Source organism: Aptenodytes patagonicus, chromosome 2, assembly GCF_965638725.1.
Source record: "Aptenodytes patagonicus chromosome 2, bAptPat1.pri.cur, whole genome shotgun sequence".
Taxonomy (NCBI): domain Eukaryota; kingdom Metazoa; phylum Chordata; class Aves; order Sphenisciformes; family Spheniscidae; genus Aptenodytes; species Aptenodytes patagonicus.
The window spans coordinates 3379953-3394344 of record NC_134950.1 but is presented as its reverse complement, the minus strand read 5'-3'; positions in this window follow the sequence as shown (position 1 = coordinate 3394344).

Sequence of the window (14392 nt, the reverse complement as noted above, 5' to 3'; positions counted from 1 at the left end):
AGTTCATCGAGTACAACCGTCGACCCAACGCCACCACCCACTAAGCCATGTCCCTAAGCGCCTCATCTACTCGTCTTTTAAATACCTCCAGGGATGGGGACTCAACCACTTCCCTGGGCAGCCTCTTCCAATGTTTAATCACTCTTGCAGTAAAGACATTTTTCCTCACATCCAATCTAAACCTCCCCTGGGACAACTTGAGGCCATTTCCTCTCGTCCTATCGCTAGTTACTTGGGAGAAGAGACCGACACCCACCTTGCTACAACCTCCTTTCAGGTAGTTGTAGAGAGCGATGAGGTCTCCCCTCAGCCTCCTTTTCTCCAGGCTAAACAACCCCAGTTCCCTCAGCCGCTCCTCAGAAGACTTGTTCTCCAGACCCCTCACCAGCTTCGTTGCCCTTCTCTGGACACGCTCCAGCACCTCAATGTCTTTCTTGTAGTGAGGGGCCCAAAACTGAACACAGTATTCGAGGTGCGGCCTCACCAGTGCCGAGTTTCTTCCTCCCTTACTAAACAAGCCGACTTCCGCTTCCAGGTTTCTTCTTGTGTATAGGGACGACTGATGCTGGCACAGGTTGGTTCTTTGGTTCAGCTGCAGTGCCTGTCGCCGTGGTTAGAGTGGCCGCAGGGCCTGTTGTTTTATCGTCAGATCCAGAGACCTTCTCTTCCCCTTGAGGGTACTGAATGGTGTTGAACAGGGCTCGGTAGGCGTGGGCCAGGCCCCAGCACATTGCAGTGATTTGTGTCTCTCTGGAGTTGCCAGGGTGACAGCATACTTTTTCCAAATATTCTACTAATTTTTCAGGATTCTGCACTTGTTCAGGGGTGAAGTTCCAAAACACTGGGGGTGCCCACTGTCCTAGGTACTTGCCCATGCTATCCCACACACACTGTGCCACTCATAACTATCCAGCCTTGGGGCAGATCTCTGGATGATATTCTTAAATTGCTTATTAACCTTAGACAAAACCGAAACAATATTCCCAAGAAATGCCAATAGAAGTATCTTAACTACCCAAGGATGTTCAAGATACTGAAAAGTTACTGTAATGAAGGAGGAAACATCATAGAAGAAGGTAGTGACGCTGCCATTCTGTATTTCCTCCATAAAAAACCTCTCAGAGGAGGAACTGTAATTGCTAATTGTCTCCACGAAGTGGTACCCGAAGTACAGTAATGGCTTCAGTACAACGCTCAAATACCAGATTAAGCTCAAGGCCTTATTTGTTTTAATAACAAACCTCCCTGCCAAAACATCACTAATCACTGCAGAGCACAGCAAACTGCAAAAAACAACACTAATCTTTAACATGTACAGCAAAAAAAAGAGCAAGATGCAGATCAGATAAACTAATATCGAGAACAAATGAATCAATATTGTGACCCACAACTGTTAACAGATATAAATTCCTTAATGTGCTCTGGTTAATCTGTTGTTATCTCAAACCCTTCGTGCCCCACATTGGGCACCAAAAAGGACTGTTGTGGTTTAACCTTAGCTGACAACTGAGCACCACACAGCTGCTCGCTCACTCTCCCCCGGTGGGGTGGGGGAGAGAATTGGAAGAGTAGAAGTGAGAAAACTCGTGGGCTGAGATAAAAACAGTTTAATAATTTAAATAAAATATAATAATAATAATAATAATAATAATAATAATAATAATAATAATAATAAAGAATATGCAAAGCAAGTGATGCACAATGCAATTGCTCACCACCCGCCGACCGATGCCCAGCCAGTCCCCGAGCAGCGGCCCCCCCGGCCAGCTTTCCCCCAGTTTATGTACTGAGCATGACGTCACATGGTATGGAATATCCCTTTGGCCAGTTTGGGTCAGCTGTCCCGGCTGTGCCCCCTCCCAGCTTCTTGTGCACCTCCAGCCTTCTCAGTCGGTAGAGCATGGGAAGCTGAAAAGTCCTTGACTTAGTATAAACACTGCTTAGCAACAACTAAAACATTGGTGTGTTATCAACATTATTCTCCTACTAAATCCAAAACGCAGCACTCTACCAGCTACTAGGAAGAAAATTAACTATCCCAGCCGAAATTAGGACACCACTATAAGGAGTGCTCTGAAATGCAAGAGAGGTTGAGCTGGCAGCAGCAGACCAACTTGTGGCTATTTCCCAGCACTAGCTGTGCCCAGGGTCTGAACATGAAGAACTGGTTTCCAGAAAATGAGGTATATCTGTGTCTTAGGTGGAACCAGACTCTTAATTTTCTTCCAGCTGCTCTACAAGCTTTGGGCTCAGCTGTGAAAGTGAAGGAGCCAGCTTTTAGACTGAGCCTTCCTCTTACCTCCATTGCTCCTGTAGCTTACCTTGGTTCCCAGAGTCCTACATCCCAGAGACCAGAGGCAGCAGAGCCAACTCCTACTGTCCCTTTCACAAATCACTCAGGTTTTATTTAGTTGGATTGCAAGGTCTTCAACCATCTGTGTGAACAAGCCTCACAAGATCCTAAACATCCTCATCTTCCTTCTGATCAGCTGAGAAGTAATCCCTCAGATTTATTTGAACTGCAGTTCACCGCGGTGGAAGTTGGTGACCCTCTGCACTGAATAGCCTGTCTCAGAAAAATACCCACCTGTCGGCTCGAGCAAACCTGGTCTTGAACAGGGTCCTTCGCCATTCCCCAACATGCTGGGCAGCAAAATACCTGTTGAATGCAATGGCAAGGATTTGAATGCTTCTGAAGGGTTTGAGCTGGTCAATATGTGACTGAAGACAGGAACTTGTGTCTGGTCTCAATGTATTAATTTTCAAAGGGGAGTCCCTAGGAAAAAAGCAGGGAGGGTTTGGAAGATAGCAGGAGGCTAAATATATTCCAGCACAAAGCTGACAACAGCTAGAGCCATATGTGATATGCCTCTGGAATCCTAGCAGGGTTGATTTATCTTGGTGTTAGGCCTAATATACTTAAAAGCCCTTTATAAATAACCCAGGACCTTTTGCACTTGCTGTTCTACAGACTTGCTTTGTTTATTTGACTGGTTGAGCTGGGCCTGTCATTTTTAATGAAAATAAACTCCTTGTGAGAGACCTTTTCCTTTTGGGACCTTCTAAAGGACACACAGAGCAATTCTCTGCCTCTCCCCAGCTTCCTTGCAGCCCCATTAGTTCTCATCTTTTTGGCTTATGAAAGGCGAAGTGGTTTGGGAAAAGGATAACTGGGCCCCTGTGGGTTATGTTTCTTCTGTCCCACAGAGCTTGCCTCCAAAGCTGAACAATGAGGCTTCTTATTTTGGGTTTGGTGTTTGAAGGGGTAGGCACCCAATGCACTGGTAGTGCCGAAGTTCACCCCAGAGGACCAAGAGGCATCCACAGAGGAGGGTGGGTGACAGACAGACAGACACATGGCCTTGGCCATGGTTTGGAGAGGGTGTAGGAAGGTGAATCCCACCTGCCCTCTTGCTACCTCATCTCCTCCCAGTTATTTTGGGCTGCAGAGAGCCACCATGGCCTGAGCTGTCACCACAAGACTGGGGAAGGAAAAGGGAGCAGGGGACAGCAGCTTCGGTCTGTGAAGAGAGAGATGGAGGAGTGGAGAGCTGCCTTCTGCCCTTCCAACCCTGGTCACCACATCTCACCCTATCTGGCCACTGGGAGCAACCACACCTCTGTCTGGGATCGTTGCAGCAGGGGAGTCTGGGAGATGGTCCCCAAATGCTGAAGCCCCTCAAGGTGCAAGCTGAACAGGAAAGCTGCTGGCACTTGTATAAGCCCTTGCCTCCTTTCTCTGCTGATGGCGCATCTATTGGCGGTGGGAAATGGGTCTTATGGGCCTGACCTGCTAAGGTGAGACTGTACCAGCCACGGCCAAAGGGTCTCTTGTCTTTAACTACTGGAGTTCTGGTTTTCCAGCTCTGGAGACTACTGGTTTGGTGTGTGAGTGCACCAAGGAAAGGAGGTTGGCAGCTTTACTTTCTAAACCCAGGCACTTGCTTGTTTCCAAAGGTTCAGCTGAGCTTCCCTTCCGTACCCAGAAGGACTTAGTTTTAGTGATGACAAAGGCAGATGTGCAGGAGTGTCCACAGCCTGATACAGCTTTGGCTGTGCCAGATCAAGACCTTGGTGCTGTCTTAGAGAGGGGCTGAAGTAGGTCTAGCTGGATTGTGAAGATGGCAAACACTGGGACAGGTTTTGTGGTCTGCATCCTTGGAAGTTTTCAGGACCAAACTGAAGAAAGCCCTGAGCAACCTGGGCTGATTGCTGAAGCTGACTCTGCTTTGAGCAGGAGGTTGGACTAGAAACCTTCTGAGGTCCCTTGCAGCCTGAATTATCCCATGAATCCTATAACCTCTGCTATGGCCACTGCTGGAGAGAAGAGGGAGCTCAACTTTACCTCAGACAACTCTGTAGATGGACTTTTGGCCCACTGAAGAAGCTGCCACCACTTTTGAGCTTGTCCAGAGATGGGGCTTCAATGGGGAGGAATTTGGGGTCTTGAAGAAGTTCATGCTCAGGCTGGGACTGCTGGGAGCCCCCTGCTTTGGGACTGTATTTGCCACATCTCTGTTTCTCACTACGTTTTTTCCCCTTCTGCCCCCTGAACTTCAGGTAATCTCCATCTGGGATGAGCTGGTTTATTTTTTGCTATACAGCTGTTTTCACCCTGCACTTTGCTTAGCTCTGGCACCAGCATTTCTCTATTCTAATAGATCATTTGGATCAGCAGAGGGAGTGCAAGAGCAAAGAAAAAAGAAGTGCACACACTGAATATAAGGGGGGTTTGGTCTCCCAAGGTGCTCTATGAGCCTCACTCAGAGATGAACTAGCCCTGCGGGGAAGTGACCCTCCCAGCCACCTGCTGAGTGAGTTCTTCTGCATTTTCCTCACAAAAGGGACATCAGACTTTCTCAGCAATCTTTCTTCACCTGGTGGATGTGAGAAAATCTCCTGATTGCCTTGCAGCAGTACCAGCACCACAAGAAAAGCAAATAAAAAAAGTGTGAACCCTCCAAACTCAGAATCCATGTTAAAAGATTTTCATACAGGTCATTTAGAAATCAACAACATTGCCACAAAAAAGTAAACACATGTGAAAATCACCTAGTCAGCTACTATTTCACCATTTAAGAGAGAACAAAAGGGATGAAGAGCTTTGTGCTAGCCGGCAATGTGACTCGGTGACCCTTAGTTTGGCAATGACACGTGTTGTCTTTGTTATCCAAAAAATCCAAGGTCCTCAAATTTAGCAAATTGCACAAGGTTGCATTTAAGTGCCACTGGGGCCAAGGAGATTCAAGCACACAGCTGAGCGCTTTGCTGAATCAGAGCCTCAGCCTGTAAATATTTGTTAACTTAGTCCAAGAACATAGGGGACACAAATCTTATGGATCCAATGAGCGGCTGGTGCACCAGTCAAGGCACTCGACCCTTTCTGTTGTTTAACCAAAAAACCTGGACTTCAAACAACTATTCAAATGACTGCTCTTCATTAATCTTTTCCCAGTAATTATTAGCCCAATAAGCAAGCACATCATATGGCTACCTATAAACACAAGGCATTATTACCCATTCAATTTGCAACGGAAAAAGCAGAGAAAAACACCCAAGAGCATTCAAATTATGTAATTAAGATAAAGGCCAAAAAATCAAACGTCTTTACTCACATCTGTCTCCCCCACCATGTGGTGGGACCATTTTTTCAATGTCAGCTCCCCAACTAATGACACCATAGTAATGAGTCCAAATGACTTACAGGAGAAAAAGACCTGAGTCAAAACTCACGAGGTAGCTCATGGGTTTCAGCTCCCATTACCCAATTTGATCTAGGCACCCATGAACATCCAGCTGAAGGGGTATTTAGCCATTTTGCTCAACTGCTGTTCATTTGCGGTGCACCCTGACTATGCTGTGTTTGATTCAAGGCTGGGAAAGCCACCTTCTATACATTACTTCTGTACATTACTACTAATAAATGCTCATCAGGAGACAGCTCCTAATTCCCCAGCCTTTGCACTCCCCGAGGAATGCTTTACCTGAGAGGCACTGAATGTCCAAGATGAGTTGTATGGCTTCAGTAAAAGTAATGTATTCTCAAGGTGATGTGGGGCTCCTCTTGGAAAATCTCTGGAAAAGCAGTCTCTCTTGTGCACCCTCCTAGGACCACTGATCTGGAGACCACTGGACTTGTTAAAAACCAGCACCCTGGCGTAATTGCTTGGACTGGTCCTGACAGACTTCATTCAAGAAGGGTTTGGTCCAGCTGCTCCAAAGGCAGTGAAGTTATTTCAAGAACGATCTCCTGTAACTACTTGCTCCTGGCACTCAGCACGTTGCTGAGGGACAGAGATGCAGTGAGTCTTTGTCAGCCCTGGGCAACATTTCTTCTGGTCCTGGGCCACTCTCAGATGAGATGGGAGGCCTCCCAGCTTGCTGCACATGTTGCTTTGTCTTCTTTACCTCTGAGATGGCAAAGCAATGCCTCCAGTCCCACATGGTGAGACCTTATGGAGATCTGTCATGTGCAGCCTTGGTTCCCTCATAGCTGGGACCTGGTGACAGCAATATCACCTGGCCATGCACAGGGTGCTTCCACCATCCCTAGCGAATCTGCTTTCCTCCAGGTGGCAAGAGACCCTTCTGCAGACCAGAGCACAGACATGAGGGAGCAGTAGATCAATACCTGCAGCAGCTTCCTTTCCTCATGCATGGCACCATCTGGGAAGATGACACTCTGGGGCTGGTTTTCTTAAACCAGTCAGTTTTCCAGCACCTGTTTGCTATACGTGTCTGCAATTCTCCCAGAGCCTGGAGTAGCAGGTGAGCCACACTGTGAAAAATATTCATTGCAAACCCCCTGTGGGTGCTGGACTTCCTGTGAGTCTACAGCAGAAAGCTGAGAGCCCTGGGGTGTCAGGGGCCAGGAAAGACCTTGGCCATCTAGATGGGAGCATGTGGAAGGCTCTTAGCTTCCTGCTAATGTGGGTCTTCAAGCCCATGCATCCCGGAGCCATGGTGCTGGAAGGTTTGATTAACCACATTGGTGACATCCACCTGAACCAGGAAGGCAGGAGATGTGGAGGACACCCTGCTGAGACAGCCTCATGCCATTCCAGTGTCCATGGCTCTGAGATGACCAGCCATGGCCCATCCCTGACATCTTCAAGCCATGAGAGTCTTGGATCTACCTTGGACTCACCAACCAAAAGCCAGGGAGTTTGGGATCCTATGGGAACCAGGCCCCAGTGTCTGGAAAGCCCAGTGCTGCAGGCTCTGCATAACTGCATGCCAGGGCAAACACCACTTGCCTATCCCCAGGAGGTGATGCTCCAGCTCCTGGCCAAACAAAGAGGCTCCACACCAGTCCTCCAGCCAGCCCTGCTTCTGCCTAAAGCCACCACAGGTTTGTTTCTTTTAATGGGCTGCGGCAAGGGGTCCGCAGTCAACAGGACTTTACTGATCCCAGAGGACCTCATGCCAGCTGCAGTTGGCATGAGACTCACCTGCAGAAGAGTAGACTGCAGAAGTGCTTGTTGCATCCCTAAGTCCCTCTCATACCAACAGAAGAAATTTTTGCAACATGTGTTTTGTTCTTGCAGAAGGTCTGCACTGGGTCTGTGGTGCTGGAGCAGGGCAAACCGCACTTTGTTGTTACTCCCACTCTGAGGGATGGACCTGTTTTACCGCTCTCACATTTTATGACAGCACAGGACAATGGAGGTTCTCAACAATGATTGTTTGGTGTGTTTAATTGGCCTGCAATTAATTCTATCATTTTTCTTTTTAAAGAAACTCATGAAAGAGAGCTGCCAACTTTGCTGATGTACTTGCCATTCACTTGGCCCGCCTTGGGGATGGCCAAGTTGGCCTTGTCCAAGCATTGAAGGATCTGCTCAGGGACAGTCCACTCCAACTGGAGCTGCAAAGACCTGCTCCCAGGTGCTCTCAGTCTTTTTCATTCTATTTAACCTTTTATTTTCCCCACTGTTTTCTGGCAGGGAGGTTGGTGGGGAGGAAAGAAGGGGAAATGAGTTTGCCTTGTCATGAATTACATCCCTTCCACCTCCCTCTCTTGACTCAGCCTCTTCAAGTCCAGGGAGCTTTGCCTTAGGACCATGCCCTGGTTGTCTTGCGTGGGGAAGCCCTGTGGTCCACGGTCCCTTCCGTGCATGGTGTGACAGTGCCCGCACAGTTCCTGAAGAGGGCTCCGGTGCCGGCATGATCGGCAGCAGAGCGCTCTAGCACAGTGCACAGGGGGGTTTCCTGAACCAGGGGAACCTCAGGGGAGCAGAGAGACCCACCAGGAGGCCACAGCTCACACCACAGCGGCTGAGGAGACCTGGGTGGGGTCAGGAGCAACGGCGGCCAAGCCCCCACACCTATAAAAGAAGCCCCTGGGGAGAGCTAGCAACCAGGAGCACCACCAACAGTGCAGGCAAACAGGGCATGGCACAGGAGTTCTTTGGGCAGGGTGCGCAGGAAGGGCATTGAAGCTCTGCCAGCTCGACCAGGGAGCAATGGTATCCACCCGGCAGAAAGCCACGGCCTCTCTAAGCTCTGCACCCACCACGACCGACGCAGCTGCCCAGACAGAGCTCCGGTGGGAACACGCTGCCACCCAGGTGTCAGGCTGCAGGGTGTGCCCTGCTCTTACACCAGTACCGGACGGCAGCAGTGAGCACACCTGTGGGAGGTGCGCCCAGGGAGAGGAACTCCTCTGCTTAGTGACAGAGCTCCGGGAGGAGGTGAGTAGGTTGAGGAGTATCAGGGAGAGAGAGAGAGAGAGAGAGAGAGACTACTGGAACCTCACCCTACCTTCCCTGGGACAGGCCCAGCAGGCAGACAGGACTCATGACATGGAGGATTCCCTATCCTGTCTCCACCTGGCTGAACACAATGACTCAAGGGATAGGGGGCAATGGCGACAAGTTCCTGCCTGGCGCAGCCGGTGTGTGTCCTCCATGAGTACCCCACCTTCCCAGGTGCCTGTGCACAAGTCTCACAATCGCTAGCCCTTGTTCTCATGGGGGACTTCAACTTACCAGATTTCTGCTGGAAATACAATGCAGCAGAGGGGAAACAGTCTAGGAGGTTCCCGGAGTGTGTGGAAGATAATGTCCTGACACAGCTGGTGAGTGAGCCAACTAGGGAAGGCACCCTGCTGGAACTCTTGTTTGCACACAGAGAAGGGCTTGTGGGTGATGTGATGGTTGGAGGCCATCTTGGGCATAGCGATCACGAAATGATAGAGTTTTTGATTCTTGGAGAAGTAAGGAGGGAGGTCAGCAGAACTGCTACCTTGGACTTCCAGAGGGCAGACTTTGGCCTCTTTAGGAACCTGGTTGAGAGAGTCCCTTGGGAGGCAGTCCTGAAAGGCAAAGGAGTCCAGAAAGGCTGGACATTCTTCAAGAAGGAAATCTTAAAGGCTCAGGAGCAGGCCGTCCCCATGTGCCGAAAGACAAGACGGCAGGGAAGACTGACCTGGCTGAACAGAGAGCTTTGGCTGGAACTCAGGAAATAAAAGAGAGTTTACGATCTTTGGAAGAAGGGGCAGGCAACTCAGGAGGACTACAAGGATGTTGTGAGGTTATGCAGGGAGAAAATTAGGAGGGCCAAAGCCCAGCTAGAACTTAATCTGTCTACTGCTGTAAAAGACAATAAAACAATAAATGTTTCTATAAATACATTCACAACAAAAGGAGGGCTAAGGAGAATCTCCATCCTTTATTGGATGTGGGGGAAAACATAGTGACAAAGGCTGAGGAAAAGGCTGAGGTACTTAATGCCTTCTTTGCCTCAGTCGTTAATGGTAAGACCAGTTGTTCTTGGGGTACCCAGCCCCATGAGCTGGAAGACAGGGACGGGGAGCAGAATGAAGCCCCCATAATCCAAGGGGAAATGGTTAGCGACCTGCTACACCACTTAGACACACACAAGTCTATGGGGCTGGATGGGATCTGCCCAAGGGTCTTGAGGGAGCTGGCGGAAGTGCTCACCAAGCCAATTTCCATCCTTTATCAGCAGTCCTGGCTAACTGGGGAGGTCCCAGTTGACTGGAGGTTAGCAAATGTGGCGCCCATCTACAAGAAGGGCCGGAAGGAGGATCTGGGGGAACTACAGGCCTGTCAGCCTGACCTTAGTGCTGGGGAAGGTTATGGAGCAGCTCATCTTGAGTGCCATCACATGGCATGTACAGGACAACCAGGTGATCAGGCCCAGTCAGCATGGGTTTATGAAAGGCAGGTCCTGCTTGACTAATCTCATCTCCTTCTATGACAAGGTGACCTGCCTAGTGGATGAGGGAAAGGCTGTGGATTTTGTCTGCCTAGACTTTAGTAAAGCCATTGACACCATTTCCCACAGCATTCTCCTGGAGAAACTGGCTGCTCATGGCTTGGATGGGCGTACTCTTCGCTGGGTAAAAAACTGGCTGGATGGCCAGGCCTAAAGAGTTGTGGTGAATGGAGTTAAATCCAGTTGGCAGCTGGTCACAAGTGGTGTTCCCCGGGGCTGAGTACTGGGGCCAGTTCTGTTTAATATCTTTATCGATGATCTGGATGAGGGGATTGAGTGCACCCTCAGTAAGTTTGCAGATGACATCAAGTTCGACAGGAGTGTTGATCTGCTCGAGGGTAGGAAGGCTCTGCAGAGGGACCTGGACAGGCTGGATCGATGGGCTGAGGCCAACTGTATGAGGTTCAACTAGGCCAAGTGCTGGGTCCTGCACTTTGGCCACAACAACCCCATGCAGTGCTACAGGCTTGGGGAAGAGTGGCTGGAAAGCTGCCTGTCAGAAAAGGACTGGGGGTGCTGGTTGACAGCCGGCTGAACATGAGCCGTCAGTGTGCCCAGGTGGCCAAGAAGGCCAATGGCATCCTGGCCTGTATCAGAAATAGTGTGGCCAGCAGGAGTAGGGAAGTGATCGTGCCCCTGTACTCGGCCCTGGTGAGGCCGCACCTCGACTACTGTGTTCAGTTTTGGGCCCCTCACTACAAGAAGGACGTCGAGGTGCTGGAGCGTGTCCAGAGAAGGGCAACGAGGCTGGTGAGGGGTCTGGAGAACAAGTCTTCTGAGGAGCGGCTGAGGGAACTGGGGTTGTTTAGCCTGGAGAAAAGGAGGCTGAGGGGAGACCTCATCGCTCTCTACAACCACCTGAAAGGAGGTTGTAGCGAGGTGGGTGTTGGTCTCTTCTCCCAAGTAACTAGCGATAGGACGAGAGGAAACGGCCTCAAGTTGTGCCAGGGGAGGTTTAGATTGGATGTGAGGAAAAATTTCTTTACTGAAAGGGTTGTCAAGCATTGGACCAGGCTGCCCAGGGAAGTGGTTGAGTCCCCATCCCTGGAGGTATTTAAAAGACGTGTAGATGTGGTGCTTAGGGACATGGTTTAGTGGTGCACTTGGCAGTGATAGGTTAATGGTTGGACTTCATGATCTTAAAGTTCTTTTCTAACCTAAACAATTCTATGATTCTATGATTCTATGATGCACCGTGCATAGCTGGGCTGGCGCTGGGCTGAGCTAACTACAGCTGGACCTGCTGTTTTCCCATCCCAGCCCTATGTTCCAGCCATCCCCACTGTGTCAGGCACTGCCCCACCAAAGCCAAGTGAAAATTGTGCCCGAAAAAAGGAATCAGGCTGCTCCAAAAGAGGAGAATCAATTTGCCAGCAGATCAGTGGCTGAGTTGAGGCTACACCCCAAACCTCCAGACTTCCCAGCTCTGCATCCATACCCTCACCTGCTGACTCCTCCTCCAACTAACAATGATTTTTGCCTCCCTAGGTTGCTGACAGGATCTGAAATGCTTCTACAAACCTCCAGCCCTGCACGAGATGTCCTTGCATGTAACTGGGCGTCACTGTGAAACCATGTCCCGCAGCTCCTCCTTTCCTCTCCTCTCCAGCACGCATCCCACCCCAGACTGAGCCCAAACCCAAGGCTTGCATCTTCCTACATTCGCTCTCACTTTTTATTTCCCCCGCAAGGAAGTCTGGTGCAATGGGAAATGCACCATAAACCAAAGCATGACTGTACAACACTGTGAAGAAACTCCCCAGTGAGGTGCACACTTTCCTTATGGGTGGTAGAACTAAGAAACGGTCATGAGTCCATTTTTTTCTTGGAGGGGGATGAATTCACAGCTTGTCTACCCCAGCCAGCAGAAGGGCTGGGCTCAGAGCAGTTCGTGTAGGTCTGCAGAGCAGACACTAGTCTCCATCACCCCCGGGGCTGGCGGTCCCCAAAACCATGCCAGTCCCAGTGATGGTTTATGGTATCCCAAAAGCGCCGATCACAAAGCAGGGTTGCAAGCCACCAGGGAAGGCTTTCCAAATGCAGCAGGGATGCTATTGGCACAGCAAGCTACTTTTACACCACACCCCGGCTTTTTTCCCTTGTTTTCCTAAAGAAACAAGATTTATGTGAATCATCCTGGGCAGTTTCAACCCAAATGACGTTGAGCTGAAGAGCCCTCAAGGAGATTATGTTCCCTCCAGATTTGCAGGGGAAAAGCAGCCGCTGCCTCTGGGGAGCGTGGCAGCGAGGGGGCCCTCCCTGTGCGTGGCAGAACCTCACTGAAACCACAGGCAAAAAAATGGGGTGAGCTGTGTGCCTCCATCTGTGGGAACCCTTCCACCCTGGCACCAACCTCTGCCTGGCCACCCCAGCAGCCTCAGGTGTGAAAGGTGTTGTCTGAAGCCTGTCCCACACCAGCTGCTCTCCCAGCTAGAAACAGAGGTGGCGTTTCAGGGCGCAGGGCCCTGCTGTGGCTGGGAAGAGTGGGGCTGGTGGGGGGGGCATGGATGTATGGTGAGCAGGAGACATTGGGGTGAGTTGGGAGCGGGGACAGGTGGTAATGTTGGACTGTGTCTTTGGGGATGAGGTGCCACCCAGTCGATGCATCAATCTGCTGGCATGGACTGTCCCCTCCTGCCGTGGAGGAGAGGGCTGGCAGAAACCCCATACAACCCCGTATTGCCATTGTCCTGCTCCCAACCTTTGCCCCCCATCTCTCGCAGGTGTTTGGTGTAGGGTCCCAGGCCAGGTTGGCACTGCATGTCCATGCTGGACAACGTGGCTGAGCCCCTCCATGGTCTCATGGAGGAGACCTCACAGCATCTCCTTCCACCACCAGTGGGACAGGGAGTCTAGGATGGCCTCCGCTTCTCAACGGGAGGGCACAAAACAAATGCCCCATTTGGTTACTCCATTAGATGGGGCTGCACACACAGCCACTGAGTTCATTCCCTATCTGGGGTGGATGGCTTACTGCCACAGGAGATGACAGTACCAGGCAAGCCTGGCTGTGTGTGATAGAAGAGTATTGAGAGGGCAGGATTCTTGGATTCATCCCGCCGGGTTGTCATCTCCCTCCTGGATTTATCACCCGCTGCTAACTAGAGGCAGTCGGCTCTGTCTAATGTGGACAAGCCCCGGCTGTGTGCTTGCAGGCAGGGAGGGCACGTCCAGGCGAAGGGCTCTCAGACACTTGAGCTCAGCTCGTGTCCTCAGGAGCTCGCAAGCCGAGCTGGGGTGGGGTGGTGGGGAAATGTGAAGGGCAGCAAAAGCAAGGCAGGCTCTGCTGGGGCAAGCACAGCCCAGAGCTAAGCTTTTCTTCTGGCAGCTGGCACCAGACATTCGCAGGGGGATTATTTTTTCTTTTTTTTTTTTTCTTTTTTTTCCTCCTGAAGTGGCCCGAGTGGGCTCTGGAGGGGAGAAGATTATTTAAACCTGATGTGTTCCCTTTGGTCCTTCCAACGTGGTCAACCCCGAAAGGCTGCAGATACTCTTCCACCTTCGCTCACTGTCCCATCTGCCAGGAACTGCAGTTCTCACCCTCCATGGAGCCTTCCCCCCCAGGACTCCCTCCCTGCATGGAGGCAGAGGAAGCAGCCCACGCCACCCCAAGGATCTCCCCATTGTCTTCCTCACTCCTGGGGAGACCCGATGACACAGCTGGGGCTGTGACTGTGTAAGCCGTGGCAGGGCAGGGAGGAATCTCGGACGAGATGCAAGGAGCAGGAAGGACCCACGGCGCAGTTTGGTTTGGCAGCCCCTTACGGACAATAAAAGGTCAGGAGGAGCGGAGGAGCTTGTTTTGGTTTTTTATTTCCCTGGCTTGTGTTCAAGGCTGCGTCCTTAAGGACAGGGATTCTCTACCCCGGTGGCAGGCTGAGAGCATGGGTGGGCGGCTGGCTGTTTGTGCTGGTGGGTTTTTTAGCGCACAAAGGATTTCGCTCGAGCACAGGCTGCAAGAGGAGAAGGCTGGGGTGGGTGTGAGCTCAGGGTGAGCTGGCCGTGGAACTGGGCACCAAGATCTGTTTTGATCCCAGGTCCAAAATGTGAGGCATCTTCTCTTTTACACTGAGGTTTTGGGGCTACCAAGGGATGTGATGGATCAGGAATTTGTGGAGGAAGACACATATTGTGGAGGAAGCTGCACATG